The 25,780-nt window shown below is 45.2% G+C and overlaps 67 non-coding genes and 1 pseudogene across 67 annotated transcripts; all 68 read right to left on the bottom strand.

Annotated features, from left to right (window-relative positions):
- Positions 1-779: 779 nt before the first annotated feature.
- On the bottom strand, positions 780-898 carry LOC138034498 (5S ribosomal RNA; annotated as a pseudogene).
- Positions 899-1,154: 256 nt separating this feature from the next.
- LOC138034470 (5S ribosomal RNA) lies at positions 1,155-1,273 on the bottom strand. The gene has a single exon (XR_011128998.1). It is a non-coding gene; the product is annotated as a 5S ribosomal RNA (ribosomal RNA).
- A 251-nt stretch (positions 1,274-1,524) lies between these two features.
- On the bottom strand, positions 1,525-1,643 carry LOC138034469 (5S ribosomal RNA). Its single transcript, XR_011128997.1, has one exon. It is a non-coding gene; the product is annotated as a 5S ribosomal RNA (ribosomal RNA).
- Positions 1,644-1,894: 251 nt separating this feature from the next.
- LOC138034468 (5S ribosomal RNA) lies at positions 1,895-2,013 on the bottom strand. Its single transcript, XR_011128996.1, has one exon. It is a non-coding gene; the product is annotated as a 5S ribosomal RNA (ribosomal RNA).
- A 251-nt stretch (positions 2,014-2,264) lies between these two features.
- Positions 2,265-2,383, bottom strand: LOC138034467 (5S ribosomal RNA). Its single transcript, XR_011128995.1, has one exon. It is a non-coding gene; the product is annotated as a 5S ribosomal RNA (ribosomal RNA).
- A 251-nt stretch (positions 2,384-2,634) lies between these two features.
- LOC138034466 (5S ribosomal RNA) lies at positions 2,635-2,753 on the bottom strand. The gene has a single exon (XR_011128994.1). It is a non-coding gene; the product is annotated as a 5S ribosomal RNA (ribosomal RNA).
- A 251-nt stretch (positions 2,754-3,004) lies between these two features.
- LOC138034464 (5S ribosomal RNA) lies at positions 3,005-3,123 on the bottom strand. The gene has a single exon (XR_011128993.1). It is a non-coding gene; the product is annotated as a 5S ribosomal RNA (ribosomal RNA).
- A 251-nt stretch (positions 3,124-3,374) lies between these two features.
- On the bottom strand, positions 3,375-3,493 carry LOC138034463 (5S ribosomal RNA). The gene has a single exon (XR_011128992.1). It is a non-coding gene; the product is annotated as a 5S ribosomal RNA (ribosomal RNA).
- A 251-nt stretch (positions 3,494-3,744) lies between these two features.
- LOC138034462 (5S ribosomal RNA) lies at positions 3,745-3,863 on the bottom strand. Its single transcript, XR_011128991.1, has one exon. It is a non-coding gene; the product is annotated as a 5S ribosomal RNA (ribosomal RNA).
- Positions 3,864-4,114: 251 nt separating this feature from the next.
- Positions 4,115-4,233, bottom strand: LOC138034461 (5S ribosomal RNA). The gene has a single exon (XR_011128990.1). It is a non-coding gene; the product is annotated as a 5S ribosomal RNA (ribosomal RNA).
- A 251-nt stretch (positions 4,234-4,484) lies between these two features.
- LOC138034459 (5S ribosomal RNA) lies at positions 4,485-4,603 on the bottom strand. The gene has a single exon (XR_011128988.1). It is a non-coding gene; the product is annotated as a 5S ribosomal RNA (ribosomal RNA).
- Positions 4,604-4,854: 251 nt separating this feature from the next.
- LOC138034458 (5S ribosomal RNA) lies at positions 4,855-4,973 on the bottom strand. Its single transcript, XR_011128987.1, has one exon. It is a non-coding gene; the product is annotated as a 5S ribosomal RNA (ribosomal RNA).
- A 251-nt stretch (positions 4,974-5,224) lies between these two features.
- On the bottom strand, positions 5,225-5,343 carry LOC138034457 (5S ribosomal RNA). Its single transcript, XR_011128986.1, has one exon. It is a non-coding gene; the product is annotated as a 5S ribosomal RNA (ribosomal RNA).
- Positions 5,344-5,594: 251 nt separating this feature from the next.
- LOC138034456 (5S ribosomal RNA) lies at positions 5,595-5,713 on the bottom strand. Its single transcript, XR_011128985.1, has one exon. It is a non-coding gene; the product is annotated as a 5S ribosomal RNA (ribosomal RNA).
- A 251-nt stretch (positions 5,714-5,964) lies between these two features.
- Positions 5,965-6,083, bottom strand: LOC138034455 (5S ribosomal RNA). The gene has a single exon (XR_011128984.1). It is a non-coding gene; the product is annotated as a 5S ribosomal RNA (ribosomal RNA).
- Positions 6,084-6,334: 251 nt separating this feature from the next.
- On the bottom strand, positions 6,335-6,453 carry LOC138034454 (5S ribosomal RNA). Its single transcript, XR_011128983.1, has one exon. It is a non-coding gene; the product is annotated as a 5S ribosomal RNA (ribosomal RNA).
- Positions 6,454-6,704: 251 nt separating this feature from the next.
- LOC138034453 (5S ribosomal RNA) lies at positions 6,705-6,823 on the bottom strand. Its single transcript, XR_011128982.1, has one exon. It is a non-coding gene; the product is annotated as a 5S ribosomal RNA (ribosomal RNA).
- A 251-nt stretch (positions 6,824-7,074) lies between these two features.
- LOC138034452 (5S ribosomal RNA) lies at positions 7,075-7,193 on the bottom strand. Its single transcript, XR_011128981.1, has one exon. It is a non-coding gene; the product is annotated as a 5S ribosomal RNA (ribosomal RNA).
- Positions 7,194-7,444: 251 nt separating this feature from the next.
- On the bottom strand, positions 7,445-7,563 carry LOC138034451 (5S ribosomal RNA). The gene has a single exon (XR_011128980.1). It is a non-coding gene; the product is annotated as a 5S ribosomal RNA (ribosomal RNA).
- A 251-nt stretch (positions 7,564-7,814) lies between these two features.
- LOC138034450 (5S ribosomal RNA) lies at positions 7,815-7,933 on the bottom strand. The gene has a single exon (XR_011128979.1). It is a non-coding gene; the product is annotated as a 5S ribosomal RNA (ribosomal RNA).
- Positions 7,934-8,184: 251 nt separating this feature from the next.
- LOC138034447 (5S ribosomal RNA) lies at positions 8,185-8,303 on the bottom strand. The gene has a single exon (XR_011128977.1). It is a non-coding gene; the product is annotated as a 5S ribosomal RNA (ribosomal RNA).
- Positions 8,304-8,554: 251 nt separating this feature from the next.
- LOC138034446 (5S ribosomal RNA) lies at positions 8,555-8,673 on the bottom strand. The gene has a single exon (XR_011128976.1). It is a non-coding gene; the product is annotated as a 5S ribosomal RNA (ribosomal RNA).
- Positions 8,674-8,924: 251 nt separating this feature from the next.
- On the bottom strand, positions 8,925-9,043 carry LOC138034445 (5S ribosomal RNA). Its single transcript, XR_011128975.1, has one exon. It is a non-coding gene; the product is annotated as a 5S ribosomal RNA (ribosomal RNA).
- Positions 9,044-9,294: 251 nt separating this feature from the next.
- LOC138034444 (5S ribosomal RNA) lies at positions 9,295-9,413 on the bottom strand. Its single transcript, XR_011128974.1, has one exon. It is a non-coding gene; the product is annotated as a 5S ribosomal RNA (ribosomal RNA).
- Positions 9,414-9,664: 251 nt separating this feature from the next.
- LOC138034443 (5S ribosomal RNA) lies at positions 9,665-9,783 on the bottom strand. The gene has a single exon (XR_011128973.1). It is a non-coding gene; the product is annotated as a 5S ribosomal RNA (ribosomal RNA).
- A 251-nt stretch (positions 9,784-10,034) lies between these two features.
- Positions 10,035-10,153, bottom strand: LOC138034442 (5S ribosomal RNA). Its single transcript, XR_011128972.1, has one exon. It is a non-coding gene; the product is annotated as a 5S ribosomal RNA (ribosomal RNA).
- Positions 10,154-10,404: 251 nt separating this feature from the next.
- On the bottom strand, positions 10,405-10,523 carry LOC138034441 (5S ribosomal RNA). The gene has a single exon (XR_011128971.1). It is a non-coding gene; the product is annotated as a 5S ribosomal RNA (ribosomal RNA).
- A 251-nt stretch (positions 10,524-10,774) lies between these two features.
- On the bottom strand, positions 10,775-10,893 carry LOC138034440 (5S ribosomal RNA). Its single transcript, XR_011128970.1, has one exon. It is a non-coding gene; the product is annotated as a 5S ribosomal RNA (ribosomal RNA).
- A 251-nt stretch (positions 10,894-11,144) lies between these two features.
- Positions 11,145-11,263, bottom strand: LOC138034439 (5S ribosomal RNA). Its single transcript, XR_011128969.1, has one exon. It is a non-coding gene; the product is annotated as a 5S ribosomal RNA (ribosomal RNA).
- Positions 11,264-11,514: 251 nt separating this feature from the next.
- On the bottom strand, positions 11,515-11,633 carry LOC138034438 (5S ribosomal RNA). Its single transcript, XR_011128968.1, has one exon. It is a non-coding gene; the product is annotated as a 5S ribosomal RNA (ribosomal RNA).
- A 251-nt stretch (positions 11,634-11,884) lies between these two features.
- Positions 11,885-12,003, bottom strand: LOC138034436 (5S ribosomal RNA). The gene has a single exon (XR_011128966.1). It is a non-coding gene; the product is annotated as a 5S ribosomal RNA (ribosomal RNA).
- Positions 12,004-12,254: 251 nt separating this feature from the next.
- Positions 12,255-12,373, bottom strand: LOC138034435 (5S ribosomal RNA). The gene has a single exon (XR_011128965.1). It is a non-coding gene; the product is annotated as a 5S ribosomal RNA (ribosomal RNA).
- Positions 12,374-12,624: 251 nt separating this feature from the next.
- On the bottom strand, positions 12,625-12,743 carry LOC138034434 (5S ribosomal RNA). Its single transcript, XR_011128964.1, has one exon. It is a non-coding gene; the product is annotated as a 5S ribosomal RNA (ribosomal RNA).
- Positions 12,744-12,994: 251 nt separating this feature from the next.
- Positions 12,995-13,113, bottom strand: LOC138034433 (5S ribosomal RNA). The gene has a single exon (XR_011128963.1). It is a non-coding gene; the product is annotated as a 5S ribosomal RNA (ribosomal RNA).
- A 251-nt stretch (positions 13,114-13,364) lies between these two features.
- Positions 13,365-13,483, bottom strand: LOC138034432 (5S ribosomal RNA). The gene has a single exon (XR_011128962.1). It is a non-coding gene; the product is annotated as a 5S ribosomal RNA (ribosomal RNA).
- Positions 13,484-13,734: 251 nt separating this feature from the next.
- LOC138034431 (5S ribosomal RNA) lies at positions 13,735-13,853 on the bottom strand. The gene has a single exon (XR_011128961.1). It is a non-coding gene; the product is annotated as a 5S ribosomal RNA (ribosomal RNA).
- A 251-nt stretch (positions 13,854-14,104) lies between these two features.
- On the bottom strand, positions 14,105-14,223 carry LOC138034430 (5S ribosomal RNA). The gene has a single exon (XR_011128960.1). It is a non-coding gene; the product is annotated as a 5S ribosomal RNA (ribosomal RNA).
- A 251-nt stretch (positions 14,224-14,474) lies between these two features.
- LOC138034429 (5S ribosomal RNA) lies at positions 14,475-14,593 on the bottom strand. Its single transcript, XR_011128959.1, has one exon. It is a non-coding gene; the product is annotated as a 5S ribosomal RNA (ribosomal RNA).
- Positions 14,594-14,844: 251 nt separating this feature from the next.
- LOC138034427 (5S ribosomal RNA) lies at positions 14,845-14,963 on the bottom strand. The gene has a single exon (XR_011128958.1). It is a non-coding gene; the product is annotated as a 5S ribosomal RNA (ribosomal RNA).
- A 251-nt stretch (positions 14,964-15,214) lies between these two features.
- On the bottom strand, positions 15,215-15,333 carry LOC138034426 (5S ribosomal RNA). Its single transcript, XR_011128957.1, has one exon. It is a non-coding gene; the product is annotated as a 5S ribosomal RNA (ribosomal RNA).
- Positions 15,334-15,584: 251 nt separating this feature from the next.
- LOC138034424 (5S ribosomal RNA) lies at positions 15,585-15,703 on the bottom strand. The gene has a single exon (XR_011128955.1). It is a non-coding gene; the product is annotated as a 5S ribosomal RNA (ribosomal RNA).
- A 251-nt stretch (positions 15,704-15,954) lies between these two features.
- Positions 15,955-16,073, bottom strand: LOC138034423 (5S ribosomal RNA). The gene has a single exon (XR_011128954.1). It is a non-coding gene; the product is annotated as a 5S ribosomal RNA (ribosomal RNA).
- A 251-nt stretch (positions 16,074-16,324) lies between these two features.
- Positions 16,325-16,443, bottom strand: LOC138034422 (5S ribosomal RNA). Its single transcript, XR_011128953.1, has one exon. It is a non-coding gene; the product is annotated as a 5S ribosomal RNA (ribosomal RNA).
- Positions 16,444-16,694: 251 nt separating this feature from the next.
- On the bottom strand, positions 16,695-16,813 carry LOC138034421 (5S ribosomal RNA). Its single transcript, XR_011128952.1, has one exon. It is a non-coding gene; the product is annotated as a 5S ribosomal RNA (ribosomal RNA).
- A 251-nt stretch (positions 16,814-17,064) lies between these two features.
- LOC138034420 (5S ribosomal RNA) lies at positions 17,065-17,183 on the bottom strand. Its single transcript, XR_011128951.1, has one exon. It is a non-coding gene; the product is annotated as a 5S ribosomal RNA (ribosomal RNA).
- Positions 17,184-17,434: 251 nt separating this feature from the next.
- On the bottom strand, positions 17,435-17,553 carry LOC138034419 (5S ribosomal RNA). The gene has a single exon (XR_011128950.1). It is a non-coding gene; the product is annotated as a 5S ribosomal RNA (ribosomal RNA).
- Positions 17,554-17,804: 251 nt separating this feature from the next.
- Positions 17,805-17,923, bottom strand: LOC138034418 (5S ribosomal RNA). Its single transcript, XR_011128949.1, has one exon. It is a non-coding gene; the product is annotated as a 5S ribosomal RNA (ribosomal RNA).
- Positions 17,924-18,174: 251 nt separating this feature from the next.
- LOC138034416 (5S ribosomal RNA) lies at positions 18,175-18,293 on the bottom strand. Its single transcript, XR_011128948.1, has one exon. It is a non-coding gene; the product is annotated as a 5S ribosomal RNA (ribosomal RNA).
- A 251-nt stretch (positions 18,294-18,544) lies between these two features.
- Positions 18,545-18,663, bottom strand: LOC138034415 (5S ribosomal RNA). The gene has a single exon (XR_011128947.1). It is a non-coding gene; the product is annotated as a 5S ribosomal RNA (ribosomal RNA).
- Positions 18,664-18,914: 251 nt separating this feature from the next.
- Positions 18,915-19,033, bottom strand: LOC138034414 (5S ribosomal RNA). Its single transcript, XR_011128946.1, has one exon. It is a non-coding gene; the product is annotated as a 5S ribosomal RNA (ribosomal RNA).
- A 251-nt stretch (positions 19,034-19,284) lies between these two features.
- On the bottom strand, positions 19,285-19,403 carry LOC138034412 (5S ribosomal RNA). The gene has a single exon (XR_011128944.1). It is a non-coding gene; the product is annotated as a 5S ribosomal RNA (ribosomal RNA).
- A 251-nt stretch (positions 19,404-19,654) lies between these two features.
- LOC138034411 (5S ribosomal RNA) lies at positions 19,655-19,773 on the bottom strand. The gene has a single exon (XR_011128943.1). It is a non-coding gene; the product is annotated as a 5S ribosomal RNA (ribosomal RNA).
- Positions 19,774-20,024: 251 nt separating this feature from the next.
- LOC138034410 (5S ribosomal RNA) lies at positions 20,025-20,143 on the bottom strand. The gene has a single exon (XR_011128942.1). It is a non-coding gene; the product is annotated as a 5S ribosomal RNA (ribosomal RNA).
- A 251-nt stretch (positions 20,144-20,394) lies between these two features.
- On the bottom strand, positions 20,395-20,513 carry LOC138034409 (5S ribosomal RNA). Its single transcript, XR_011128941.1, has one exon. It is a non-coding gene; the product is annotated as a 5S ribosomal RNA (ribosomal RNA).
- A 251-nt stretch (positions 20,514-20,764) lies between these two features.
- LOC138034408 (5S ribosomal RNA) lies at positions 20,765-20,883 on the bottom strand. Its single transcript, XR_011128940.1, has one exon. It is a non-coding gene; the product is annotated as a 5S ribosomal RNA (ribosomal RNA).
- Positions 20,884-21,134: 251 nt separating this feature from the next.
- On the bottom strand, positions 21,135-21,253 carry LOC138034407 (5S ribosomal RNA). Its single transcript, XR_011128939.1, has one exon. It is a non-coding gene; the product is annotated as a 5S ribosomal RNA (ribosomal RNA).
- Positions 21,254-21,504: 251 nt separating this feature from the next.
- Positions 21,505-21,623, bottom strand: LOC138034406 (5S ribosomal RNA). Its single transcript, XR_011128938.1, has one exon. It is a non-coding gene; the product is annotated as a 5S ribosomal RNA (ribosomal RNA).
- A 251-nt stretch (positions 21,624-21,874) lies between these two features.
- On the bottom strand, positions 21,875-21,993 carry LOC138034405 (5S ribosomal RNA). The gene has a single exon (XR_011128937.1). It is a non-coding gene; the product is annotated as a 5S ribosomal RNA (ribosomal RNA).
- Positions 21,994-22,244: 251 nt separating this feature from the next.
- LOC138034404 (5S ribosomal RNA) lies at positions 22,245-22,363 on the bottom strand. Its single transcript, XR_011128936.1, has one exon. It is a non-coding gene; the product is annotated as a 5S ribosomal RNA (ribosomal RNA).
- A 251-nt stretch (positions 22,364-22,614) lies between these two features.
- Positions 22,615-22,733, bottom strand: LOC138034403 (5S ribosomal RNA). Its single transcript, XR_011128935.1, has one exon. It is a non-coding gene; the product is annotated as a 5S ribosomal RNA (ribosomal RNA).
- Positions 22,734-22,984: 251 nt separating this feature from the next.
- LOC138034400 (5S ribosomal RNA) lies at positions 22,985-23,103 on the bottom strand. The gene has a single exon (XR_011128933.1). It is a non-coding gene; the product is annotated as a 5S ribosomal RNA (ribosomal RNA).
- Positions 23,104-23,354: 251 nt separating this feature from the next.
- LOC138034399 (5S ribosomal RNA) lies at positions 23,355-23,473 on the bottom strand. The gene has a single exon (XR_011128932.1). It is a non-coding gene; the product is annotated as a 5S ribosomal RNA (ribosomal RNA).
- Positions 23,474-23,724: 251 nt separating this feature from the next.
- LOC138034398 (5S ribosomal RNA) lies at positions 23,725-23,843 on the bottom strand. The gene has a single exon (XR_011128931.1). It is a non-coding gene; the product is annotated as a 5S ribosomal RNA (ribosomal RNA).
- Positions 23,844-24,094: 251 nt separating this feature from the next.
- On the bottom strand, positions 24,095-24,213 carry LOC138034397 (5S ribosomal RNA). The gene has a single exon (XR_011128930.1). It is a non-coding gene; the product is annotated as a 5S ribosomal RNA (ribosomal RNA).
- Positions 24,214-24,464: 251 nt separating this feature from the next.
- Positions 24,465-24,583, bottom strand: LOC138034396 (5S ribosomal RNA). Its single transcript, XR_011128929.1, has one exon. It is a non-coding gene; the product is annotated as a 5S ribosomal RNA (ribosomal RNA).
- A 251-nt stretch (positions 24,584-24,834) lies between these two features.
- Positions 24,835-24,953, bottom strand: LOC138034395 (5S ribosomal RNA). Its single transcript, XR_011128928.1, has one exon. It is a non-coding gene; the product is annotated as a 5S ribosomal RNA (ribosomal RNA).
- A 251-nt stretch (positions 24,954-25,204) lies between these two features.
- Positions 25,205-25,323, bottom strand: LOC138034394 (5S ribosomal RNA). Its single transcript, XR_011128927.1, has one exon. It is a non-coding gene; the product is annotated as a 5S ribosomal RNA (ribosomal RNA).
- A 251-nt stretch (positions 25,324-25,574) lies between these two features.
- Positions 25,575-25,693, bottom strand: LOC138034393 (5S ribosomal RNA). Its single transcript, XR_011128926.1, has one exon. It is a non-coding gene; the product is annotated as a 5S ribosomal RNA (ribosomal RNA).
- Between the last annotated feature and the right edge of the window lie 87 nt (positions 25,694-25,780).

Raw genomic sequence — 25,780 nt, 5'->3', positions numbered from 1 at the left:
AGTACCTACAACACCTGAGGACATTCCCAAGCGCTAGTACACCCAGCGACCGCTAACCCCGTACTACTCTGCCGCTTCCTCCAGGATCTTGACTGCGGTTGGATCTGGACGGGACCCGCTGTTTTGCCTCTCGTGGTATGGTCGTAGACGCGAAGAATACAAGCTCTAGTTGTATGTGGTGATTTGTTTTCGTCTAGCCAAGCGAGACAAGCGAGTGGAAAATCCCCCTTGCGTTCATTCAGACTGCAAAGAAATGTTCAATTAAGAGGCCATCAACCAGTTACATTGTGCCGACAACTTTAACATTTGTCGCGCGCGAAAAATCAGTGATCATGCAATGTGGACAAGCAAGAAAATAACAAATTCATGAAATCAACCCTAAACTAAAAGCAATCAATAAAGTAGAAGCCTACAACACGAGGAATTCCCAAGCGGTCACCCAGAGAAGGAAAACTCACGCCCGACAGCAACAGTCAGAGGCGTTCGGACGGGACCCGGTTTTTTGCCTGTGGTATGGTCGCAGCCGGAAGAATACAAGCTCTAGTTGTATGTGTGGATTGTTTTCGTCTAGCCAAGCGAGAAAGCGAGTGAAAATCCCCCTTGCCTTCACTTCAGACGGCAAAGAATGTTCAATTAATAGGCCATCGACCAGTTACATGGTGACGACAACTTTAACATTTGTCGCGCGCGAAAATTCAGTGCTCATGCAATGTGGACACGCAAGAAAATAACAACTCATGAAATCAACCATAAAAACTAAAAGCAATCAATAAAGTAGAAGCCTACAACACGCGGAATTCCCAAGCGGTCACCCAGCGAAGGACTACTCTCGCCCTACAGGATTTGACTGCAGGGATCGGACGGGACCAGGTGTTTTGACTGTGGTATGGCCGTAGACGGAATTGAATACAAGCTCTAGTTGTATGGGTAGATGTTGTTTTTGTCAAGCCAAGCGAGAAAGCGAGTTAAAATCCCCCTTGCCTTCCCTTCAGACTGCAAAGAATGTTCAATTAATAGGCGATCAACCCAGTTACATTGTGACGACAACTGTAACATTTGTCGCGCGCGAAAATTCAGTGCTCATGCAATGTGGACAAGCAAGAAAATAACAACTCATGAATCAACCATAAACTAAAAGCAATCAATAAAGTAGAAGCCTACAACACGAGGAATTCCCAAGCGGTCACCCAGCGAAGTACTACTCTCGCCCTACAGGATTTGACTGCGGGGATCGGACGGGACCCGGTTTTTTGCCTGTGGTATGGTCGTAGACGGAAGAATACAAGCTCTAGTTGTATGTGTGATTTGTTTTCGTCAAGCCAAGCGAGAAAGCGAGTGAAAATCCCCCTTGCCCTCCCTTCAGACTGCAAAGAATGTTCAATTAATAGGCCATCAACCAGTTACATTGTGACGACAACTTTAACATTTGTCGCGCGCGAAAATTCAGTGCTCATGCAATGTGGACAAGCAAGAAAATAACAACTCATGAATCAACCATAAACTAAAAGCAATCAATAAAGTAGAAGCCTACAACACGAGGAATTCCCAAGCGGTCACCCAGCGAAGTACTACTCTCGCCCTACAGGATTTGACTGCGGGGATCGGACGGGACCCGGTTTTTTGCCTGTGGTATGGTCGTAGACGGAAGAATACAAGCTCTAGTTGTATGTGTGATTTGTTTTCGTCAAGCCAAGCGAGAAAGCGAGTGAAAATCCCCCTTGCCCTCCCTTCAGACTGCAAAGAATGTTCAATTAATAGGCCATCAACCAGTTACATTGTGACGACAACTTTAACATTTGTCGCGCGCGAAAATTCAGTGCTCATGCAATGTGGACAAGCAAGAAAATAACAACTCATGAATCAACCATAAACTAAAAGCAATCAATAAAGTAGAAGCCTACAACACGAGGAATTCCCAAGCGGTCACCCAGCGAAGTACTACTCTCGCCCTACAGGATTTGACTGCGGGGATCGGACGGGACCCGGTTTTTTGCCTGTGGTATGGTCGTAGACGGAAGAATACAAGCTCTAGTTGTATGTGTGATTTGTTTTCGTCAAGCCAAGCGAGAAAGCGAGTGAAAATCCCCCTTGCCCTCCCTTCAGACTGCAAAGAATGTTCAATTAATAGGCCATCAACCAGTTACATTGTGACGACAACTTTAACATTTGTCGCGCGCGAAAATTCAGTGCTCATGCAATGTGGACAAGCAAGAAAATAACAACTCATGAATCAACCATAAACTAAAAGCAATCAATAAAGTAGAAGCCTACAACACGAGGAATTCCCAAGCGGTCACCCAGCGAAGTACTACTCTCGCCCTACAGGATTTGACTGCGGGGATCGGACGGGACCCGGTTTTTTGCCTGTGGTATGGTCGTAGACGGAAGAATACAAGCTCTAGTTGTATGTGTGATTTGTTTTCGTCAAGCCAAGCGAGAAAGCGAGTGAAAATCCCCCTTGCCCTCCCTTCAGACTGCAAAGAATGTTCAATTAATAGGCCATCAACCAGTTACATTGTGACGACAACTTTAACATTTGTCGCGCGCGAAAATTCAGTGCTCATGCAATGTGGACAAGCAAGAAAATAACAACTCATGAATCAACCATAAACTAAAAGCAATCAATAAAGTAGAAGCCTACAACACGAGGAATTCCCAAGCGGTCACCCAGCGAAGTACTACTCTCGCCCTACAGGATTTGACTGCGGGGATCGGACGGGACCCGGTTTTTTGCCTGTGGTATGGTCGTAGACGGAAGAATACAAGCTCTAGTTGTATGTGTGATTTGTTTTCGTCAAGCCAAGCGAGAAAGCGAGTGAAAATCCCCCTTGCCCTCCCTTCAGACTGCAAAGAATGTTCAATTAATAGGCCATCAACCAGTTACATTGTGACGACAACTTTAACATTTGTCGCGCGCGAAAATTCAGTGCTCATGCAATGTGGACAAGCAAGAAAATAACAACTCATGAATCAACCATAAACTAAAAGCAATCAATAAAGTAGAAGCCTACAACACGAGGAATTCCCAAGCGGTCACCCAGCGAAGTACTACTCTCGCCCTACAGGATTTGACTGCGGGGATCGGACGGGACCCGGTTTTTTGCCTGTGGTATGGTCGTAGACGGAAGAATACAAGCTCTAGTTGTATGTGTGATTTGTTTTCGTCAAGCCAAGCGAGAAAGCGAGTGAAAATCCCCCTTGCCCTCCCTTCAGACTGCAAAGAATGTTCAATTAATAGGCCATCAACCAGTTACATTGTGACGACAACTTTAACATTTGTCGCGCGCGAAAATTCAGTGCTCATGCAATGTGGACAAGCAAGAAAATAACAACTCATGAATCAACCATAAACTAAAAGCAATCAATAAAGTAGAAGCCTACAACACGAGGAATTCCCAAGCGGTCACCCAGCGAAGTACTACTCTCGCCCTACAGGATTTGACTGCGGGGATCGGACGGGACCCGGTTTTTTGCCTGTGGTATGGTCGTAGACGGAAGAATACAAGCTCTAGTTGTATGTGTGATTTGTTTTCGTCAAGCCAAGCGAGAAAGCGAGTGAAAATCCCCCTTGCCCTCCCTTCAGACTGCAAAGAATGTTCAATTAATAGGCCATCAACCAGTTACATTGTGACGACAACTTTAACATTTGTCGCGCGCGAAAATTCAGTGCTCATGCAATGTGGACAAGCAAGAAAATAACAACTCATGAATCAACCATAAACTAAAAGCAATCAATAAAGTAGAAGCCTACAACACGAGGAATTCCCAAGCGGTCACCCAGCGAAGTACTACTCTCGCCCTACAGGATTTGACTGCGGGGATCGGACGGGACCCGGTTTTTTGCCTGTGGTATGGTCGTAGACGGAAGAATACAAGCTCTAGTTGTATGTGTGATTTGTTTTCGTCAAGCCAAGCGAGAAAGCGAGTGAAAATCCCCCTTGCCCTCCCTTCAGACTGCAAAGAATGTTCAATTAATAGGCCATCAACCAGTTACATTGTGACGACAACTTTAACATTTGTCGCGCGCGAAAATTCAGTGCTCATGCAATGTGGACAAGCAAGAAAATAACAACTCATGAATCAACCATAAACTAAAAGCAATCAATAAAGTAGAAGCCTACAACACGAGGAATTCCCAAGCGGTCACCCAGCGAAGTACTACTCTCGCCCTACAGGATTTGACTGCGGGGATCGGACGGGACCCGGTTTTTTGCCTGTGGTATGGTCGTAGACGGAAGAATACAAGCTCTAGTTGTATGTGTGATTTGTTTTCGTCAAGCCAAGCGAGAAAGCGAGTGAAAATCCCCCTTGCCCTCCCTTCAGACTGCAAAGAATGTTCAATTAATAGGCCATCAACCAGTTACATTGTGACGACAACTTTAACATTTGTCGCGCGCGAAAATTCAGTGCTCATGCAATGTGGACAAGCAAGAAAATAACAACTCATGAATCAACCATAAACTAAAAGCAATCAATAAAGTAGAAGCCTACAACACGAGGAATTCCCAAGCGGTCACCCAGCGAAGTACTACTCTCGCCCTACAGGATTTGACTGCGGGGATCGGACGGGACCCGGTTTTTTGCCTGTGGTATGGTCGTAGACGGAAGAATACAAGCTCTAGTTGTATGTGTGATTTGTTTTCGTCAAGCCAAGCGAGAAAGCGAGTGAAAATCCCCCTTGCCCTCCCTTCAGACTGCAAAGAATGTTCAATTAATAGGCCATCAACCAGTTACATTGTGACGACAACTTTAACATTTGTCGCGCGCGAAAATTCAGTGCTCATGCAATGTGGACAAGCAAGAAAATAACAACTCATGAATCAACCATAAACTAAAAGCAATCAATAAAGTAGAAGCCTACAACACGAGGAATTCCCAAGCGGTCACCCAGCGAAGTACTACTCTCGCCCTACAGGATTTGACTGCGGGGATCGGACGGGACCCGGTTTTTTGCCTGTGGTATGGTCGTAGACGGAAGAATACAAGCTCTAGTTGTATGTGTGATTTGTTTTCGTCAAGCCAAGCGAGAAAGCGAGTGAAAATCCCCCTTGCCCTCCCTTCAGACTGCAAAGAATGTTCAATTAATAGGCCATCAACCAGTTACATTGTGACGACAACTTTAACATTTGTCGCGCGCGAAAATTCAGTGCTCATGCAATGTGGACAAGCAAGAAAATAACAACTCATGAATCAACCATAAACTAAAAGCAATCAATAAAGTAGAAGCCTACAACACGAGGAATTCCCAAGCGGTCACCCAGCGAAGTACTACTCTCGCCCTACAGGATTTGACTGCGGGGATCGGACGGGACCCGGTTTTTTGCCTGTGGTATGGTCGTAGACGGAAGAATACAAGCTCTAGTTGTATGTGTGATTTGTTTTCGTCAAGCCAAGCGAGAAAGCGAGTGAAAATCCCCCTTGCCCTCCCTTCAGACTGCAAAGAATGTTCAATTAATAGGCCATCAACCAGTTACATTGTGACGACAACTTTAACATTTGTCGCGCGCGAAAATTCAGTGCTCATGCAATGTGGACAAGCAAGAAAATAACAACTCATGAATCAACCATAAACTAAAAGCAATCAATAAAGTAGAAGCCTACAACACGAGGAATTCCCAAGCGGTCACCCAGCGAAGTACTACTCTCGCCCTACAGGATTTGACTGCGGGGATCGGACGGGACCCGGTTTTTTGCCTGTGGTATGGTCGTAGACGGAAGAATACAAGCTCTAGTTGTATGTGTGATTTGTTTTCGTCAAGCCAAGCGAGAAAGCGAGTGAAAATCCCCCTTGCCCTCCCTTCAGACTGCAAAGAATGTTCAATTAATAGGCCATCAACCAGTTACATTGTGACGACAACTTTAACATTTGTCGCGCGCGAAAATTCAGTGCTCATGCAATGTGGACAAGCAAGAAAATAACAACTCATGAATCAACCATAAACTAAAAGCAATCAATAAAGTAGAAGCCTACAACACGAGGAATTCCCAAGCGGTCACCCAGCGAAGTACTACTCTCGCCCTACAGGATTTGACTGCGGGGATCGGACGGGACCCGGTTTTTTGCCTGTGGTATGGTCGTAGACGGAAGAATACAAGCTCTAGTTGTATGTGTGATTTGTTTTCGTCAAGCCAAGCGAGAAAGCGAGTGAAAATCCCCCTTGCCCTCCCTTCAGACTGCAAAGAATGTTCAATTAATAGGCCATCAACCAGTTACATTGTGACGACAACTTTAACATTTGTCGCGCGCGAAAATTCAGTGCTCATGCAATGTGGACAAGCAAGAAAATAACAACTCATGAATCAACCATAAACTAAAAGCAATCAATAAAGTAGAAGCCTACAACACGAGGAATTCCCAAGCGGTCACCCAGCGAAGTACTACTCTCGCCCTACAGGATTTGACTGCGGGGATCGGACGGGACCCGGTTTTTTGCCTGTGGTATGGTCGTAGACGGAAGAATACAAGCTCTAGTTGTATGTGTGATTTGTTTTCGTCAAGCCAAGCGAGAAAGCGAGTGAAAATCCCCCTTGCCCTCCCTTCAGACTGCAAAGAATGTTCAATTAATAGGCCATCAACCAGTTACATTGTGACGACAACTTTAACATTTGTCGCGCGCGAAAATTCAGTGCTCATGCAATGTGGACAAGCAAGAAAATAACAACTCATGAATCAACCATAAACTAAAAGCAATCAATAAAGTAGAAGCCTACAACACGAGGAATTCCCAAGCGGTCACCCAGCGAAGTACTACTCTCGCCCTACAGGATTTGACTGCGGGGATCGGACGGGACCCGGTTTTTTGCCTGTGGTATGGTCGTAGACGGAAGAATACAAGCTCTAGTTGTATGTGTGATTTGTTTTCGTCAAGCCAAGCGAGAAAGCGAGTGAAAATCCCCCTTGCCCTCCCTTCAGACTGCAAAGAATGTTCAATTAATAGGCCATCAACCAGTTACATTGTGACGACAACTTTAACATTTGTCGCGCGCGAAAATTCAGTGCTCATGCAATGTGGACAAGCAAGAAAATAACAACTCATGAATCAACCATAAACTAAAAGCAATCAATAAAGTAGAAGCCTACAACACGAGGAATTCCCAAGCGGTCACCCAGCGAAGTACTACTCTCGCCCTACAGGATTTGACTGCGGGGATCGGACGGGACCCGGTTTTTTGCCTGTGGTATGGTCGTAGACGGAAGAATACAAGCTCTAGTTGTATGTGTGATTTGTTTTCGTCAAGCCAAGCGAGAAAGCGAGTGAAAATCCCCCTTGCCCTCCCTTCAGACTGCAAAGAATGTTCAATTAATAGGCCATCAACCAGTTACATTGTGACGACAACTTTAACATTTGTCGCGCGCGAAAATTCAGTGCTCATGCAATGTGGACAAGCAAGAAAATAACAACTCATGAATCAACCATAAACTAAAAGCAATCAATAAAGTAGAAGCCTACAACACGAGGAATTCCCAAGCGGTCACCCAGCGAAGTACTACTCTCGCCCTACAGGATTTGACTGCGGGGATCGGACGGGACCCGGTTTTTTGCCTGTGGTATGGTCGTAGACGGAAGAATACAAGCTCTAGTTGTATGTGTGATTTGTTTTCGTCAAGCCAAGCGAGAAAGCGAGTGAAAATCCCCCTTGCCCTCCCTTCAGACTGCAAAGAATGTTCAATTAATAGGCCATCAACCAGTTACATTGTGACGACAACTTTAACATTTGTCGCGCGCGAAAATTCAGTGCTCATGCAATGTGGACAAGCAAGAAAATAACAACTCATGAATCAACCATAAACTAAAAGCAATCAATAAAGTAGAAGCCTACAACACGAGGAATTCCCAAGCGGTCACCCAGCGAAGTACTACTCTCGCCCTACAGGATTTGACTGCGGGGATCGGACGGGACCCGGTTTTTTGCCTGTGGTATGGTCGTAGACGGAAGAATACAAGCTCTAGTTGTATGTGTGATTTGTTTTCGTCAAGCCAAGCGAGAAAGCGAGTGAAAATCCCCCTTGCCCTCCCTTCAGACTGCAAAGAATGTTCAATTAATAGGCCATCAACCAGTTACATTGTGACGACAACTTTAACATTTGTCGCGCGCGAAAATTCAGTGCTCATGCAATGTGGACAAGCAAGAAAATAACAACTCATGAATCAACCATAAACTAAAAGCAATCAATAAAGTAGAAGCCTACAACACGAGGAATTCCCAAGCGGTCACCCAGCGAAGTACTACTCTCGCCCTACAGGATTTGACTGCGGGGATCGGACGGGACCCGGTTTTTTGCCTGTGGTATGGTCGTAGACGGAAGAATACAAGCTCTAGTTGTATGTGTGATTTGTTTTCGTCAAGCCAAGCGAGAAAGCGAGTGAAAATCCCCCTTGCCCTCCCTTCAGACTGCAAAGAATGTTCAATTAATAGGCCATCAACCAGTTACATTGTGACGACAACTTTAACATTTGTCGCGCGCGAAAATTCAGTGCTCATGCAATGTGGACAAGCAAGAAAATAACAACTCATGAATCAACCATAAACTAAAAGCAATCAATAAAGTAGAAGCCTACAACACGAGGAATTCCCAAGCGGTCACCCAGCGAAGTACTACTCTCGCCCTACAGGATTTGACTGCGGGGATCGGACGGGACCCGGTTTTTTGCCTGTGGTATGGTCGTAGACGGAAGAATACAAGCTCTAGTTGTATGTGTGATTTGTTTTCGTCAAGCCAAGCGAGAAAGCGAGTGAAAATCCCCCTTGCCCTCCCTTCAGACTGCAAAGAATGTTCAATTAATAGGCCATCAACCAGTTACATTGTGACGACAACTTTAACATTTGTCGCGCGCGAAAATTCAGTGCTCATGCAATGTGGACAAGCAAGAAAATAACAACTCATGAATCAACCATAAACTAAAAGCAATCAATAAAGTAGAAGCCTACAACACGAGGAATTCCCAAGCGGTCACCCAGCGAAGTACTACTCTCGCCCTACAGGATTTGACTGCGGGGATCGGACGGGACCCGGTTTTTTGCCTGTGGTATGGTCGTAGACGGAAGAATACAAGCTCTAGTTGTATGTGTGATTTGTTTTCGTCAAGCCAAGCGAGAAAGCGAGTGAAAATCCCCCTTGCCCTCCCTTCAGACTGCAAAGAATGTTCAATTAATAGGCCATCAACCAGTTACATTGTGACGACAACTTTAACATTTGTCGCGCGCGAAAATTCAGTGCTCATGCAATGTGGACAAGCAAGAAAATAACAACTCATGAATCAACCATAAACTAAAAGCAATCAATAAAGTAGAAGCCTACAACACGAGGAATTCCCAAGCGGTCACCCAGCGAAGTACTACTCTCGCCCTACAGGATTTGACTGCGGGGATCGGACGGGACCCGGTTTTTTGCCTGTGGTATGGTCGTAGACGGAAGAATACAAGCTCTAGTTGTATGTGTGATTTGTTTTCGTCAAGCCAAGCGAGAAAGCGAGTGAAAATCCCCCTTGCCCTCCCTTCAGACTGCAAAGAATGTTCAATTAATAGGCCATCAACCAGTTACATTGTGACGACAACTTTAACATTTGTCGCGCGCGAAAATTCAGTGCTCATGCAATGTGGACAAGCAAGAAAATAACAACTCATGAATCAACCATAAACTAAAAGCAATCAATAAAGTAGAAGCCTACAACACGAGGAATTCCCAAGCGGTCACCCAGCGAAGTACTACTCTCGCCCTACAGGATTTGACTGCGGGGATCGGACGGGACCCGGTTTTTTGCCTGTGGTATGGTCGTAGACGGAAGAATACAAGCTCTAGTTGTATGTGTGATTTGTTTTCGTCAAGCCAAGCGAGAAAGCGAGTGAAAATCCCCCTTGCCCTCCCTTCAGACTGCAAAGAATGTTCAATTAATAGGCCATCAACCAGTTACATTGTGACGACAACTTTAACATTTGTCGCGCGCGAAAATTCAGTGCTCATGCAATGTGGACAAGCAAGAAAATAACAACTCATGAATCAACCATAAACTAAAAGCAATCAATAAAGTAGAAGCCTACAACACGAGGAATTCCCAAGCGGTCACCCAGCGAAGTACTACTCTCGCCCTACAGGATTTGACTGCGGGGATCGGACGGGACCCGGTTTTTTGCCTGTGGTATGGTCGTAGACGGAAGAATACAAGCTCTAGTTGTATGTGTGATTTGTTTTCGTCAAGCCAAGCGAGAAAGCGAGTGAAAATCCCCCTTGCCCTCCCTTCAGACTGCAAAGAATGTTCAATTAATAGGCCATCAACCAGTTACATTGTGACGACAACTTTAACATTTGTCGCGCGCGAAAATTCAGTGCTCATGCAATGTGGACAAGCAAGAAAATAACAACTCATGAATCAACCATAAACTAAAAGCAATCAATAAAGTAGAAGCCTACAACACGAGGAATTCCCAAGCGGTCACCCAGCGAAGTACTACTCTCGCCCTACAGGATTTGACTGCGGGGATCGGACGGGACCCGGTTTTTTGCCTGTGGTATGGTCGTAGACGGAAGAATACAAGCTCTAGTTGTATGTGTGATTTGTTTTCGTCAAGCCAAGCGAGAAAGCGAGTGAAAATCCCCCTTGCCCTCCCTTCAGACTGCAAAGAATGTTCAATTAATAGGCCATCAACCAGTTACATTGTGACGACAACTTTAACATTTGTCGCGCGCGAAAATTCAGTGCTCATGCAATGTGGACAAGCAAGAAAATAACAACTCATGAATCAACCATAAACTAAAAGCAATCAATAAAGTAGAAGCCTACAACACGAGGAATTCCCAAGCGGTCACCCAGCGAAGTACTACTCTCGCCCTACAGGATTTGACTGCGGGGATCGGACGGGACCCGGTTTTTTGCCTGTGGTATGGTCGTAGACGGAAGAATACAAGCTCTAGTTGTATGTGTGATTTGTTTTCGTCAAGCCAAGCGAGAAAGCGAGTGAAAATCCCCCTTGCCCTCCCTTCAGACTGCAAAGAATGTTCAATTAATAGGCCATCAACCAGTTACATTGTGACGACAACTTTAACATTTGTCGCGCGCGAAAATTCAGTGCTCATGCAATGTGGACAAGCAAGAAAATAACAACTCATGAATCAACCATAAACTAAAAGCAATCAATAAAGTAGAAGCCTACAACACGAGGAATTCCCAAGCGGTCACCCAGCGAAGTACTACTCTCGCCCTACAGGATTTGACTGCGGGGATCGGACGGGACCCGGTTTTTTGCCTGTGGTATGGTCGTAGACGGAAGAATACAAGCTCTAGTTGTATGTGTGATTTGTTTTCGTCAAGCCAAGCGAGAAAGCGAGTGAAAATCCCCCTTGCCCTCCCTTCAGACTGCAAAGAATGTTCAATTAATAGGCCATCAACCAGTTACATTGTGACGACAACTTTAACATTTGTCGCGCGCGAAAATTCAGTGCTCATGCAATGTGGACAAGCAAGAAAATAACAACTCATGAATCAACCATAAACTAAAAGCAATCAATAAAGTAGAAGCCTACAACACGAGGAATTCCCAAGCGGTCACCCAGCGAAGTACTACTCTCGCCCTACAGGATTTGACTGCGGGGATCGGACGGGACCCGGTTTTTTGCCTGTGGTATGGTCGTAGACGGAAGAATACAAGCTCTAGTTGTATGTGTGATTTGTTTTCGTCAAGCCAAGCGAGAAAGCGAGTGAAAATCCCCCTTGCCCTCCCTTCAGACTGCAAAGAATGTTCAATTAATAGGCCATCAACCAGTTACATTGTGACGACAACTTTAACATTTGTCGCGCGCGAAAATTCAGTGCTCATGCAATGTGGACAAGCAAGAAAATAACAACTCATGAATCAACCATAAACTAAAAGCAATCAATAAAGTAGAAGCCTACAACACGAGGAATTCCCAAGCGGTCACCCAGCGAAGTACTACTCTCGCCCTACAGGATTTGACTGCGGGGATCGGACGGGACCCGGTTTTTTGCCTGTGGTATGGTCGTAGACGGAAGAATACAAGCTCTAGTTGTATGTGTGATTTGTTTTCGTCAAGCCAAGCGAGAAAGCGAGTGAAAATCCCCCTTGCCCTCCCTTCAGACTGCAAAGAATGTTCAATTAATAGGCCATCAACCAGTTACATTGTGACGACAACTTTAACATTTGTCGCGCGCGAAAATTCAGTGCTCATGCAATGTGGACAAGCAAGAAAATAACAACTCATGAATCAACCATAAACTAAAAGCAATCAATAAAGTAGAAGCCTACAACACGAGGAATTCCCAAGCGGTCACCCAGCGAAGTACTACTCTCGCCCTACAGGATTTGACTGCGGGGATCGGACGGGACCCGGTTTTTTGCCTGTGGTATGGTCGTAGACGGAAGAATACAAGCTCTAGTTGTATGTGTGATTTGTTTTCGTCAAGCCAAGCGAGAAAGCGAGTGAAAATCCCCCTTGCCCTCCCTTCAGACTGCAAAGAATGTTCAATTAATAGGCCATCAACCAGTTACATTGTGACGACAACTTTAACATTTGTCGCGCGCGAAAATTCAGTGCTCATGCAATGTGGACAAGCAAGAAAATAACAACTCATGAATCAACCATAAACTAAAAGCAATCAATAAAGTAGAAGCCTACAACACGAGGAATTCCCAAGCGGTCACCCAGCGAAGTACTACTCTCGCCCTACAGGATTTGACTGCGGGGATCGGACGGGACCCGGTTTTTTGCCTGTGGTATGGTCGTAGACGGAAGAATACAAGCTCTAGTTGTATGTGTGATTTGTTTTCGTCAAGCCAAGCGAGAAAGCGAGTGAAAATCCCCCTTGCCCTCCCTTCAGACTGCAAAGAATGTTCAATTAATAGGCCATCAACCAGTTACATTGTGACGACAACTTTAACATTTGTCGCGCGCGAAAATTCAGTGCTCATGCAATGTGGACAAGCAAGAAAATAACAACTCATGAATCAACCATAAACTAAAAGCAATCAATAAAGTAGAAGCCTACAACACGAGGAATTCCCAAGCGGTCACCCAGCGAAGTACTACTCTCGCCCTACAGGATTTGACTGCGGGGATCGGACGGGACCCGGTTTTTTGCCTGTGGTATGGTCGTAGACGGAAGAATACAAGCTCTAGTTGTATGTGTGATTTGTTTTCGTCAAGCCAAGCGAGAAAGCGAGTGAAAATCCCCCTTGCCCTCCCTTCAGACTGCAAAGAATGTTCAATTAATAGGCCATCAACCAGTTACATTGTGACGACAACTTTAACATTTGTCGCGCGCGAAAATTCAGTGCTCATGCAATGTGGACAAGCAAGAAAATAACAACTCATGAATCAACCATAAACTAAAAGCAATCAATAAAGTAGAAGCCTACAACACGAGGAATTCCCAAGCGGTCACCCAGCGAAGTACTACTCTCGCCCTACAGGATTTGACTGCGGGGATCGGACGGGACCCGGTTTTTTGCCTGTGGTATGGTCGTAGACGGAAGAATACAAGCTCTAGTTGTATGTGTGATTTGTTTTCGTCAAGCCAAGCGAGAAAGCGAGTGAAAATCCCCCTTGCCCTCCCTTCAGACTGCAAAGAATGTTCAATTAATAGGCCATCAACCAGTTACATTGTGACGACAACTTTAACATTTGTCGCGCGCGAAAATTCAGTGCTCATGCAATGTGGACAAGCAAGAAAATAACAACTCATGAATCAACCATAAACTAAAAGCAATCAATAAAGTAGAAGCCTACAACACGAGGAATTCCCAAGCGGTCACCCAGCGAAGTACTACTCTCGCCCTACAGGATTTGACTGCGGGGATCGGACGGGACCCGGTTTTTTGCCTGTGGTATGGTCGTAGACGGAAGAATACAAGCTCTAGTTGTATGTGTGATTTGTTTTCGTCAAGCCAAGCGAGAAAGCGAGTGAAAATCCCCCTTGCCCTCCCTTCAGACTGCAAAGAATGTTCAATTAATAGGCCATCAACCAGTTACATTGTGACGACAACTTTAACATTTGTCGCGCGCGAAAATTCAGTGCTCATGCAATGTGGACAAGCAAGAAAATAACAACTCATGAATCAACCATAAACTAAAAGCAATCAATAAAGTAGAAGCCTACAACACGAGGAATTCCCAAGCGGTCACCCAGCGAAGTACTACTCTCGCCCTACAGGATTTGACTGCGGGGATCGGACGGGACCCGGTTTTTTGCCTGTGGTATGGTCGTAGACGGAAGAATACAAGCTCTAGTTGTATGTGTGATTTGTTTTCGTCAAGCCAAGCGAGAAAGCGAGTGAAAATCCCCCTTGCCCTCCCTTCAGACTGCAAAGAATGTTCAATTAATAGGCCATCAACCAGTTACATTGTGACGACAACTTTAACATTTGTCGCGCGCGAAAATTCAGTGCTCATGCAATGTGGACAAGCAAGAAAATAACAACTCATGAATCAACCATAAACTAAAAGCAATCAATAAAGTAGAAGCCTACAACACGAGGAATTCCCAAGCGGTCACCCAGCGAAGTACTACTCTCGCCCTACAGGATTTGACTGCGGGGATCGGACGGGACCCGGTTTTTTGCCTGTGGTATGGTCGTAGACGGAAGAATACAAGCTCTAGTTGTATGTGTGATTTGTTTTCGTCAAGCCAAGCGAGAAAGCGAGTGAAAATCCCCCTTGCCCTCCCTTCAGACTGCAAAGAATGTTCAATTAATAGGCCATCAACCAGTTACATTGTGACGACAACTTTAACATTTGTCGCGCGCGAAAATTCAGTGCTCATGCAATGTGGACAAGCAAGAAAATAACAACTCATGAATCAACCATAAACTAAAAGCAATCAATAAAGTAGAAGCCTACAACACGAGGAATTCCCAAGCGGTCACCCAGCGAAGTACTACTCTCGCCCTACAGGATTTGACTGCGGGGATCGGACGGGACCCGGTTTTTTGCCTGTGGTATGGTCGTAGACGGAAGAATACAAGCTCTAGTTGTATGTGTGATTTGTTTTCGTCAAGCCAAGCGAGAAAGCGAGTGAAAATCCCCCTTGCCCTCCCTTCAGACTGCAAAGAATGTTCAATTAATAGGCCATCAACCAGTTACATTGTGACGACAACTTTAACATTTGTCGCGCGCGAAAATTCAGTGCTCATGCAATGTGGACAAGCAAGAAAATAACAACTCATGAATCAACCATAAACTAAAAGCAATCAATAAAGTAGAAGCCTACAACACGAGGAATTCCCAAGCGGTCACCCAGCGAAGTACTACTCTCGCCCTACAGGATTTGACTGCGGGGATCGGACGGGACCCGGTTTTTTGCCTGTGGTATGGTCGTAGACGGAAGAATACAAGCTCTAGTTGTATGTGTGATTTGTTTTCGTCAAGCCAAGCGAGAAAGCGAGTGAAAATCCCCCTTGCCCTCCCTTCAGACTGCAAAGAATGTTCAATTAATAGGCCATCAACCAGTTACATTGTGACGACAACTTTAACATTTGTCGCGCGCGAAAATTCAGTGCTCATGCAATGTGGACAAGCAAGAAAATAACAACTCATGAATCAACCATAAACTAAAAGCAATCAATAAAGTAGAAGCCTACAACACGAGGAATTCCCAAGCGGTCACCCAGCGAAGTACTACTCTCGCCCTACAGGATTTGACTGCGGGGATCGGACGGGACCCGGTTTTTTGCCTGTGGTATGGTCGTAGACGGAAGAATACAAGCTCTAGTTGTATGTGTGATTTGTTTTCGTCAAGCCAAGCGAGAAAGCGAGTGAAAATCCCCCTTGCCCTCCCTTCAGACTGCAAAGAATGTTCAATTAATAGGCCATCAACCAGTTACATTGTGACGACAACTTTAACATTTGTCGCGCGCGAAAATTCAGTGCTCATGCAATGTGGACAAGCAAGAAAATAACAACTCATGAATCAACCATAAACTAAAAGCAATCAATAAAGTAGAAGCCTACAACACGAGGAATTCCCAAGCGGTCACCCAGCGAAGTACTACTCTCGCCCTACAGGATTTGACTGCGGGGATCGGACGGGACCCGGTTTTTTGCCTGTGGTATGGTCGTAGACGGAAGAATACAAGCTCTAGTTGTATGTGTGATTTGTTTTCGTCAAGCCAAGCGAGAAAGCGAGTGAAAATCCCCCTTGCCCTCCCTTCAGACTGCAAAGAATGTTCAATTAATAGGCCATCAACCAGTTACATTGTGACGACAACTTTAACATTTGTCGCGCGCGAAAATTCAGTGCTCATGCAATGTGGACAAGCAAGAAAATAACAACTCATGAATCAACCATAAACTAAAAGCAATCAATAAAGTAGAAGCCTACAACACGAGGAATTCCCAAGCGGTCACCCAGCGAAGTACTACTCTCGCCCTACAGGATTTGACTGCGGGGATCGGACGGGACCCGGTTTTTTGCCTGTGGTATGGTCGTAGACGGAAGAATACAAGCTCTAGTTGTATGTGTGATTTGTTTTCGTCAAGCCAAGCGAGAAAGCGAGTGAAAATCCCCCTTGCCCTCCCTTCAGACTGCAAAGAATGTTCAATTAATAGGCCATCAACCAGTTACATTGTGACGACAACTTTAACATTTGTCGCGCGCGAAAATTCAGTGCTCATGCAATGTGGACAAGCAAGAAAATAACAACTCATGAATCAACCATAAACTAAAAGCAATCAATAAAGTAGAAGCCTACAACACGAGGAATTCCCAAGCGGTCACCCAGCGAAGTACTACTCTCGCCCTACAGGATTTGACTGCGGGGATCGGACGGGACCCGGTTTTTTGCCTGTGGTATGGTCGTAGACGGAAGAATACAAGCTCTAGTTGTATGTGTGATTTGTTTTCGTCAAGCCAAGCGAGAAAGCGAGTGAAAATCCCCCTTGCCCTCCCTTCAGACTGCAAAGAATGTTCAATTAATAGGCCATCAACCAGTTACATTGTGACGACAACTTTAACATTTGTCGCGCGCGAAAATTCAGTGCTCATGCAATGTGGACAAGCAAGAAAATAACAACTCATGAATCAACCATAAACTAAAAGCAATCAATAAAGTAGAAGCCTACAACACGAGGAATTCCCAAGCGGTCACCCAGCGAAGTACTACTCTCGCCCTACAGGATTTGACTGCGGGGATCGGACGGGACCCGGTTTTTTGCCTGTGGTATGGTCGTAGACGGAAGAATACAAGCTCTAGTTGTATGTGTGATTTGTTTTCGTCAAGCCAAGCGAGAAAGCGAGTGAAAATCCCCCTTGCCCTCCCTTCAGACTGCAAAGAATGTTCAATTAATAGGCCATCAACCAGTTACATTGTGACGACAACTTTAACATTTGTCGCGCGCGAAAATTCAGTGCTCATGCAATGTGGACAAGCAAGAAAATAACAACTCATGAATCAACCATAAACTAAAAGCAATCAATAAAGTAGAAGCCTACAACACGAGGAATTCCCAAGCGGTCACCCAGCGAAGTACTACTCTCGCCCTACAGGATTTGACTGCGGGGATCGGACGGGACCCGGTTTTTTGCCTGTGGTATGGTCGTAGACGGAAGAATACAAGCTCTAGTTGTATGTGTGATTTGTTTTCGTCAAGCCAAGCGAGAAAGCGAGTGAAAATCCCCCTTGCCCTCCCTTCAGACTGCAAAGAATGTTCAATTAATAGGCCATCAACCAGTTACATTGTGACGACAACTTTAACATTTGTCGCGCGCGAAAATTCAGTGCTCATGCAATGTGGACAAGCAAGAAAATAACAACTCATGAATCAACCATAAACTAAAAGCAATCAATAAAGTAGAAGCCTACAACACGAGGAATTCCCAAGCGGTCACCCAGCGAAGTACTACTCTCGCCCTACAGGATTTGACTGCGGGGATCGGACGGGACCCGGTTTTTTGCCTGTGGTATGGTCGTAGACGGAAGAATACAAGCTCTAGTTGTATGTGTGATTTGTTTTCGTCAAGCCAAGCGAGAAAGCGAGTGAAAATCCCCCTTGCCCTCCCTTCAGACTGCAAAGAATGTTCAATTAATAGGCCATCAACCAGTTACATTGTGACGACAACTTTAACATTTGTCGCGCGCGAAAATTCAGTGCTCATGCAATGTGGACAAGCAAGAAAATAACAACTCATGAATCAACCATAAACTAAAAGCAATCAATAAAGTAGAAGCCTACAACACGAGGAATTCCCAAGCGGTCACCCAGCGAAGTACTACTCTCGCCCTACAGGATTTGACTGCGGGGATCGGACGGGACCCGGTTTTTTGCCTGTGGTATGGTCGTAGACGGAAGAATACAAGCTCTAGTTGTATGTGTGATTTGTTTTCGTCAAGCCAAGCGAGAAAGCGAGTGAAAATCCCCCTTGCCCTCCCTTCAGACTGCAAAGAATGTTCAATTAATAGGCCATCAACCAGTTACATTGTGACGACAACTTTAACATTTGTCGCGCGCGAAAATTCAGTGCTCATGCAATGTGGACAAGCAAGAAAATAACAACTCATGAATCAACCATAAACTAAAAGCAATCAATAAAGTAGAAGCCTACAACACGAGGAATTCCCAAGCGGTCACCCAGCGAAGTACTACTCTCGCCCTACAGGATTTGACTGCGGGGATCGGACGGGACCCGGTTTTTTGCCTGTGGTATGGTCGTAGACGGAAGAATACAAGCTCTAGTTGTATGTGTGATTTGTTTTCGTCAAGCCAAGCGAGAAAGCGAGTGAAAATCCCCCTTGCCCTCCCTTCAGACTGCAAAGAATGTTCAATTAATAGGCCATCAACCAGTTACATTGTGACGACAACTTTAACATTTGTCGCGCGCGAAAATTCAGTGCTCATGCAATGTGGACAAGCAAGAAAATAACAACTCATGAATCAACCATAAACTAAAAGCAATCAATAAAGTAGAAGCCTACAACACGAGGAATTCCCAAGCGGTCACCCAGCGAAGTACTACTCTCGCCCTACAGGATTTGACTGCGGGGATCGGACGGGACCCGGTTTTTTGCCTGTGGTATGGTCGTAGACGGAAGAATACAAGCTCTAGTTGTATGTGTGATTTGTTTTCGTCAAGCCAAGCGAGAAAGCGAGTGAAAATCCCCCTTGCCCTCCCTTCAGACTGCAAAGAATGTTCAATTAATAGGCCATCAACCAGTTACATTGTGACGACAACTTTAACATTTGTCGCGCGCGAAAATTCAGTGCTCATGCAATGTGGACAAGCAAGAAAATAACAACTCATGAATCAACCATAAACTAAAAGCAATCAATAAAGTAGAAGCCTACAACACGAGGAATTCCCAAGCGGTCACCCAGCGAAGTACTACTCTCGCCCTACAGGATTTGACTGCGGGGATCGGACGGGACCCGGTTTTTTGCCTGTGGTATGGTCGTAGACGGAAGAATACAAGCTCTAGTTGTATGTGTGATTTGTTTTCGTCAAGCCAAGCGAGAAAGCGAGTGAAAATCCCCCTTGCCCTCCCTTCAGACTGCAAAGAATGTTCAATTAATAGGCCATCAACCAGTTACATTGTGACGACAACTTTAACATTTGTCGCGCGCGAAAATTCAGTGCTCATGCAATGTGGACAAGCAAGAAAATAACAACTCATGAATCAACCATAAACTAAAAGCAATCAATAAAGTAGAAGCCTACAACACGAGGAATTCCCAAGCGGTCACCCAGCGAAGTACTACTCTCGCCCTACAGGATTTGACTGCGGGGATCGGACGGGACCCGGTTTTTTGCCTGTGGTATGGTCGTAGACGGAAGAATACAAGCTCTAGTTGTATGTGTGATTTGTTTTCGTCAAGCCAAGCGAGAAAGCGAGTGAAAATCCCCCTTGCCCTCCCTTCAGACTGCAAAGAATGTTCAATTAATAGGCCATCAACCAGTTACATTGTGACGACAACTTTAACATTTGTCGCGCGCGAAAATTCAGTGCTCATGCAATGTGGACAAGCAAGAAAATAACAACTCATGAATCAACCATAAACTAAAAGCAATCAATAAAGTAGAAGCCTACAACACGAGGAATTCCCAAGCGGTCACCCAGCGAAGTACTACTCTCGCCCTACAGGATTTGACTGCGGGGATCGGACGGGACCCGGTTTTTTGCCTGTGGTATGGTCGTAGACGGAAGAATACAAGCTCTAGTTGTATGTGTGATTTGTTTTCGTCAAGCCAAGCGAGAAAGCGAGTGAAAATCCCCCTTGCCCTCCCTTCAGACTGCAAAGAATGTTCAATTAATAGGCCATCAACCAGTTACATTGTGACGACAACTTTAACATTTGTCGCGCGCGAAAATTCAGTGCTCATGCAATGTGGACAAGCAAGAAAATAACAACTCATGAATCAACCATAAACTAAAAGCAATCAATAAAGTAGAAGCCTACAACACGAGGAATTCCCAAGCGGTCACCCAGCGAAGTACTACTCTCGCCCTACAGGATTTGACTGCGGGGATCGGACGGGACCCGGTTTTTTGCCTGTGGTATGGTCGTAGACGGAAGAATACAAGCTCTAGTTGTATGTGTGATTTGTTTTCGTCAAGCCAAGCGAGAAAGCGAGTGAAAATCCCCCTTGCCCTCCCTTCAGACTGCAAAGAATGTTCAATTAATAGGCCATCAACCAGTTACATTGTGACGACAACTTTAACATTTGTCGCGCGCGAAAATTCAGTGCTCATGCAATGTGGACAAGCAAGAAAATAACAACTCATGAATCAACCATAAACTAAAAGCAATCAATAAAGTAGAAGCCTACAACACGAGGAATTCCCAAGCGGTCACCCAGCGAAGTACTACTCTCGCCCTACAGGATTTGACTGCGGGGATCGGACGGGACCCGGTTTTTTGCCTGTGGTATGGTCGTAGACGGAAGAATACAAGCTCTAGTTGTATGTGTGATTTGTTTTCGTCAAGCCAAGCGAGAAAGCGAGTGAAAATCCCCCTTGCCCTCCCTTCAGACTGCAAAGAATGTTCAATTAATAGGCCATCAACCAGTTACATTGTGACGACAACTTTAACATTTGTCGCGCGCGAAAATTCAGTGCTCATGCAATGTGGACAAGCAAGAAAATAACAACTCATGAATCAACCATAAACTAAAAGCAATCAATAAAGTAGAAGCCTACAACACGAGGAATTCCCAAGCGGTCACCCAGCGAAGTACTACTCTCGCCCTACAGGATTTGACTGCGGGGATCGGACGGGACCCGGTTTTTTGCCTGTGGTATGGTCGTAGACGGAAGAATACAAGCTCTAGTTGTATGTGTGATTTGTTTTCGTCAAGCCAAGCGAGAAAGCGAGTGAAAATCCCCCTTGCCCTCCCTTCAGACTGCAAAGAATGTTCAATTAATAGGCCATCAACCAGTTACATTGTGACGACAACTTTAACATTTGTCGCGCGCGAAAATTCAGTGCTCATGCAATGTGGACAAGCAAGAAAATAACAACTCATGAATCAACCATAAACTAAAAGCAATCAATAAAGTAGAAGCCTACAACACGAGGAATTCCCAAGCGGTCACCCAGCGAAGTACTACTCTCGCCCTACAGGATTTGACTGCGGGGATCGGACGGGACCCGGTTTTTTGCCTGTGGTATGGTCGTAGACGGAAGAATACAAGCTCTAGTTGTATGTGTGATTTGTTTTCGTCAAGCCAAGCGAGAAAGCGAGTGAAAATCCCCCTTGCCCTCCCTTCAGACTGCAAAGAATGTTCAATTAATAGGCCATCAACCAGTTACATTGTGACGACAACTTTAACATTTGTCGCGCGCGAAAATTCAGTGCTCATGCAATGTGGACAAGCAAGAAAATAACAACTCATGAATCAACCATAAACTAAAAGCAATCAATAAAGTAGAAGCCTACAACACGAGGAATTCCCAAGCGGTCACCCAGCGAAGTACTACTCTCGCCCTACAGGATTTGACTGCGGGGATCGGACGGGACCCGGTTTTTTGCCTGTGGTATGGTCGTAGACGGAAGAATACAAGCTCTAGTTGTATGTGTGATTTGTTTTCGTCAAGCCAAGCGAGAAAGCGAGTGAAAATCCCCCTTGCCCTCCCTTCAGACTGCAAAGAATGTTCAATTAATAGGCCATCAACCAGTTACATTGTGACGACAACTTTAACATTTGTCGCGCGCGAAAATTCAGTGCTCATGCAATGTGGACAAGCAAGAAAATAACAACTCATGAATCAACCATAAACTAAAAGCAATCAATAAAGTAGAAGCCTACAACACGAGGAATTCCCAAGCGGTCACCCAGCGAAGTACTACTCTCGCCCTACAGGATTTGACTGCGGGGATCGGACGGGACCCGGTTTTTTGCCTGTGGTATGGTCGTAGACGGAAGAATACAAGCTCTAGTTGTATGTGTGATTTGTTTTCGTCAAGCCAAGCGAGAAAGCGAGTGAAAATCCCCCTTGCCCTCCCTTCAGACTGCAAAGAATGTTCAATTAATAGGCCATCAACCAGTTACATTGTGACGACAACTTTAACATTTGTCGCGCGCGAAAATTCAGTGCTCATGCAATGTGGACAAGCAAGAAAATAACAACTCATGAATCAACCATAAACTAAAAGCAATCAATAAAGTAGAAGCCTACAACACGAGGAATTCCCAAGCGGTCACCCAGCGAAGTACTACTCTCGCCCTACAGGATTTGACTGCGGGGATCGGACGGGACCCGGTTTTTTGCCTGTGGTATGGTCGTAGACGGAAGAATACAAGCTCTAGTTGTATGTGTGATTTGTTTTCGTCAAGCCAAGCGAGAAAGCGAGTGAAAATCCCCCTTGCCCTCCCTTCAGACTGCAAAGAATGTTCAATTAATAGGCCATCAACCAGTTACATTGTGACGACAACTTTAACATTTGTCGCGCGCGAAAATTCAGTGCTCATGCAATGTGGACAAGCAAGAAAATAACAACTCATGAATCAACCATAAACTAAAAGCAATCAATAAAGTAGAAGCCTACAACACGAGGAATTCCCAAGCGGTCACCCAGCGAAGTACTACTCTCGCCCTACAGGATTTGACTGCGGGGATCGGACGGGACCCGGTTTTTTGCCTGTGGTATGGTCGTAGACGGAAGAATACAAGCTCTAGTTGTATGTGTGATTTGTTTTCGTCAAGCCAAGCGAGAAAGCGAGTGAAAATCCCCCTTGCCCTCCCTTCAGACTGCAAAGAATGTTCAATTAATAGGCCATCAACCAGTTACATTGTGACGACAACTTTAACATTTGTCGCGCGCGAAAATTCAGTGCTCATGCAATGTGGACAAGCAAGAAAATAACAACTCATGAATCAACCATAAACTAAAAGCAATCAATAAAGTAGAAGCCTACAACACGAGGAATTCCCAAGCGGTCACCCAGCGAAGTACTACTCTCGCCCTACAGGATTTGACTGCGGGGATCGGACGGGACCCGGTTTTTTGCCTGTGGTATGGTCGTAGACGGAAGAATACAAGCTCTAGTTGTATGTGTGATTTGTTTTCGTCAAGCCAAGCGAGAAAGCGAGTGAAAATCCCCCTTGCCCTCCCTTCAGACTGCAAAGAATGTTCAATTAATAGGCCATCAACCAGTTACATTGTGACGACAACTTTAACATTTGTCGCGCGCGAAAATTCAGTGCTCATGCAATGTGGACAAGCAAGAAAATAACAACTCATGAATCAACCATAAACTAAAAGCAATCAATAAAGTAGAAGCCTACAACACGAGGAATTCCCAAGCGGTCACCCAGCGAAGTACTACTCTCGCCCTACAGGATTTGACTGCGGGGATCGGACGGGACCCGGTTTTTTGCCTGTGGTATGGTCGTAGACGGAAGAATACAAGCTCTAGTTGTATGTGTGATTTGTTTTCGTCAAGCCAAGCGAGAAAGCGAGTGAAAATCCCCCTTGCCCTCCCTTCAGACTGCAAAGAATGTTCAATTAATAGGCCATCAACCAGTTACATTGTGACGACAACTTTAACATTTGTCGCGCGCGAAAATTCAGTGCTCATGCAATGTGGACAAGCAAGAAAATAACAACTCATGAATCAACCATAAACTAAAAGCAATCAATAAAGTAGAAGCCTACAACACGAGGAATTCCCAAGCGGTCACCCAGCGAAGTACTACTCTCGCCCTACAGGATTTGACTGCGGGGATCGGACGGGACCCGGTTTTTTGCCTGTGGTATGGTCGTAGACGGAAGAATACAAGCTCTAGTTGTATGTGTGATTTGTTTTCGTCAAGCCAAGCGAGAAAGCGAGTGAAAATCCCCCTTGCCCTCCCTTCAGACTGCAAAGAATGTTCAATTAATAGGCCATCAACCAGTTACATTGTGACGACAACTTTAACATTTGTCGCGCGCGAAAATTCAGTGCTCATGCAATGTGGACAAGCAAGAAAATAACAACTCATGAATCAACCATAAACTAAAAGCAATCAATAAAGTAGAAGCCTACAACACGAGGAATTCCCAAGCGGTCACCCAGCGAAGTACTACTCTCGCCCTACAGGATTTGACTGCGGGGATCGGACGGGACCCGGTTTTTTGCCTGTGGTATGGTCGTAGACGGAAGAATACAAGCTCTAGTTGTATGTGTGATTTGTTTTCGTCAAGCCAAGCGAGAAAGCGAGTGAAAATCCCCCTTGCCCTCCCTTCAGACTGCAAAGAATGTTCAATTAATAGGCCATCAACCAGTTACATTGTGACGACAACTTTAACATTTGTCGCGCGCGAAAATTCAGTGCTCATGCAATGTGGACAAGCAAGAAAATAACAACTCATGAATCAACCATAAACTAAAAGCAATCAATAAAGTAGAAGCCTACAACACGAGGAATTCCCAAGCGGTCACCCAGCGAAGTACTACTCTCGCCCTACAGGATTTGACTGCGGGGATCGGACGGGACCCGGTTTTTTGCCTGTGGTATGGTCGTAGACGGAAGAATACAAGCTCTAGTTGTATGTGTGATTTGTTTTCGTCAAGCCAAGCGAGAAAGCGAGTGAAAATCCCCCTTGCCCTCCCTTCAGACTGCAAAGAATGTTCAATTAATAGGCCATCAACCAGTTACATTGTGACGACAACTTTAACATTTGTCGCGCGCGAAAATTCAGTGCTCATGCAATGTGGACAAGCAAGAAAATAACAACTCATGAATCAACCATAAACTAAAAGCAATCAATAAAGTAGAAGCCTACAACACGAGGAATTCCCAAGCGGTCACCCAGCGAAGTACTACTCTCGCCCTACAGGATTTGACTGCGGGGATCGGACGGGACCCGGTTTTTTGCCTGTGGTATGGTCGTAGACGGAAGAATACAAGCTCTAGTTGTATGTGTGATTTGTTTTCGTCAAGCCAAGCGAGAAAGCGAGTGAAAATCCCCCTTGCCCTCCCTTCAGACTGCAAAGAATGTTCAATTAATAGGCCATCAACCAGTTACATTGTGACGACAACTTTAACATTTGTCGCGCGCGAAAATTCAGTGCTCATGCAATGTGGACAAGCAAGAAAATAACAACTCATGAATCAACCATAAACTAAAAGCAATCAATAAAGTAGAAGCCTACAACACGAGGAATTCCCAAGCGGTCACCCAGCGAAGTACTACTCTCGCCCTACAGGATTTGACTGCGGGGATCGGACGGGACCCGGTTTTTTGCCTGTGGTATGGTCGTAGACGGAAGAATACAAGCTCTAGTTGTATGTGTGATTTGTTTTCGTCAAGCCAAGCGAGAAAGCGAGTGAAAATCCCCCTTGCCCTCCCTT

The sequence above is a fragment of the Montipora capricornis genome, unplaced genomic scaffold (assembly GCF_036669925.1).
Source record: "Montipora capricornis isolate CH-2021 unplaced genomic scaffold, ASM3666992v2 scaffold_119, whole genome shotgun sequence".
NCBI classification, from domain to species: Eukaryota; Metazoa; Cnidaria; class Anthozoa; order Scleractinia; family Acroporidae; genus Montipora; species Montipora capricornis.
Note: the sequence above shows the minus strand (reverse complement) of the source record. Positions and strands in the feature narration are given on the sequence as shown.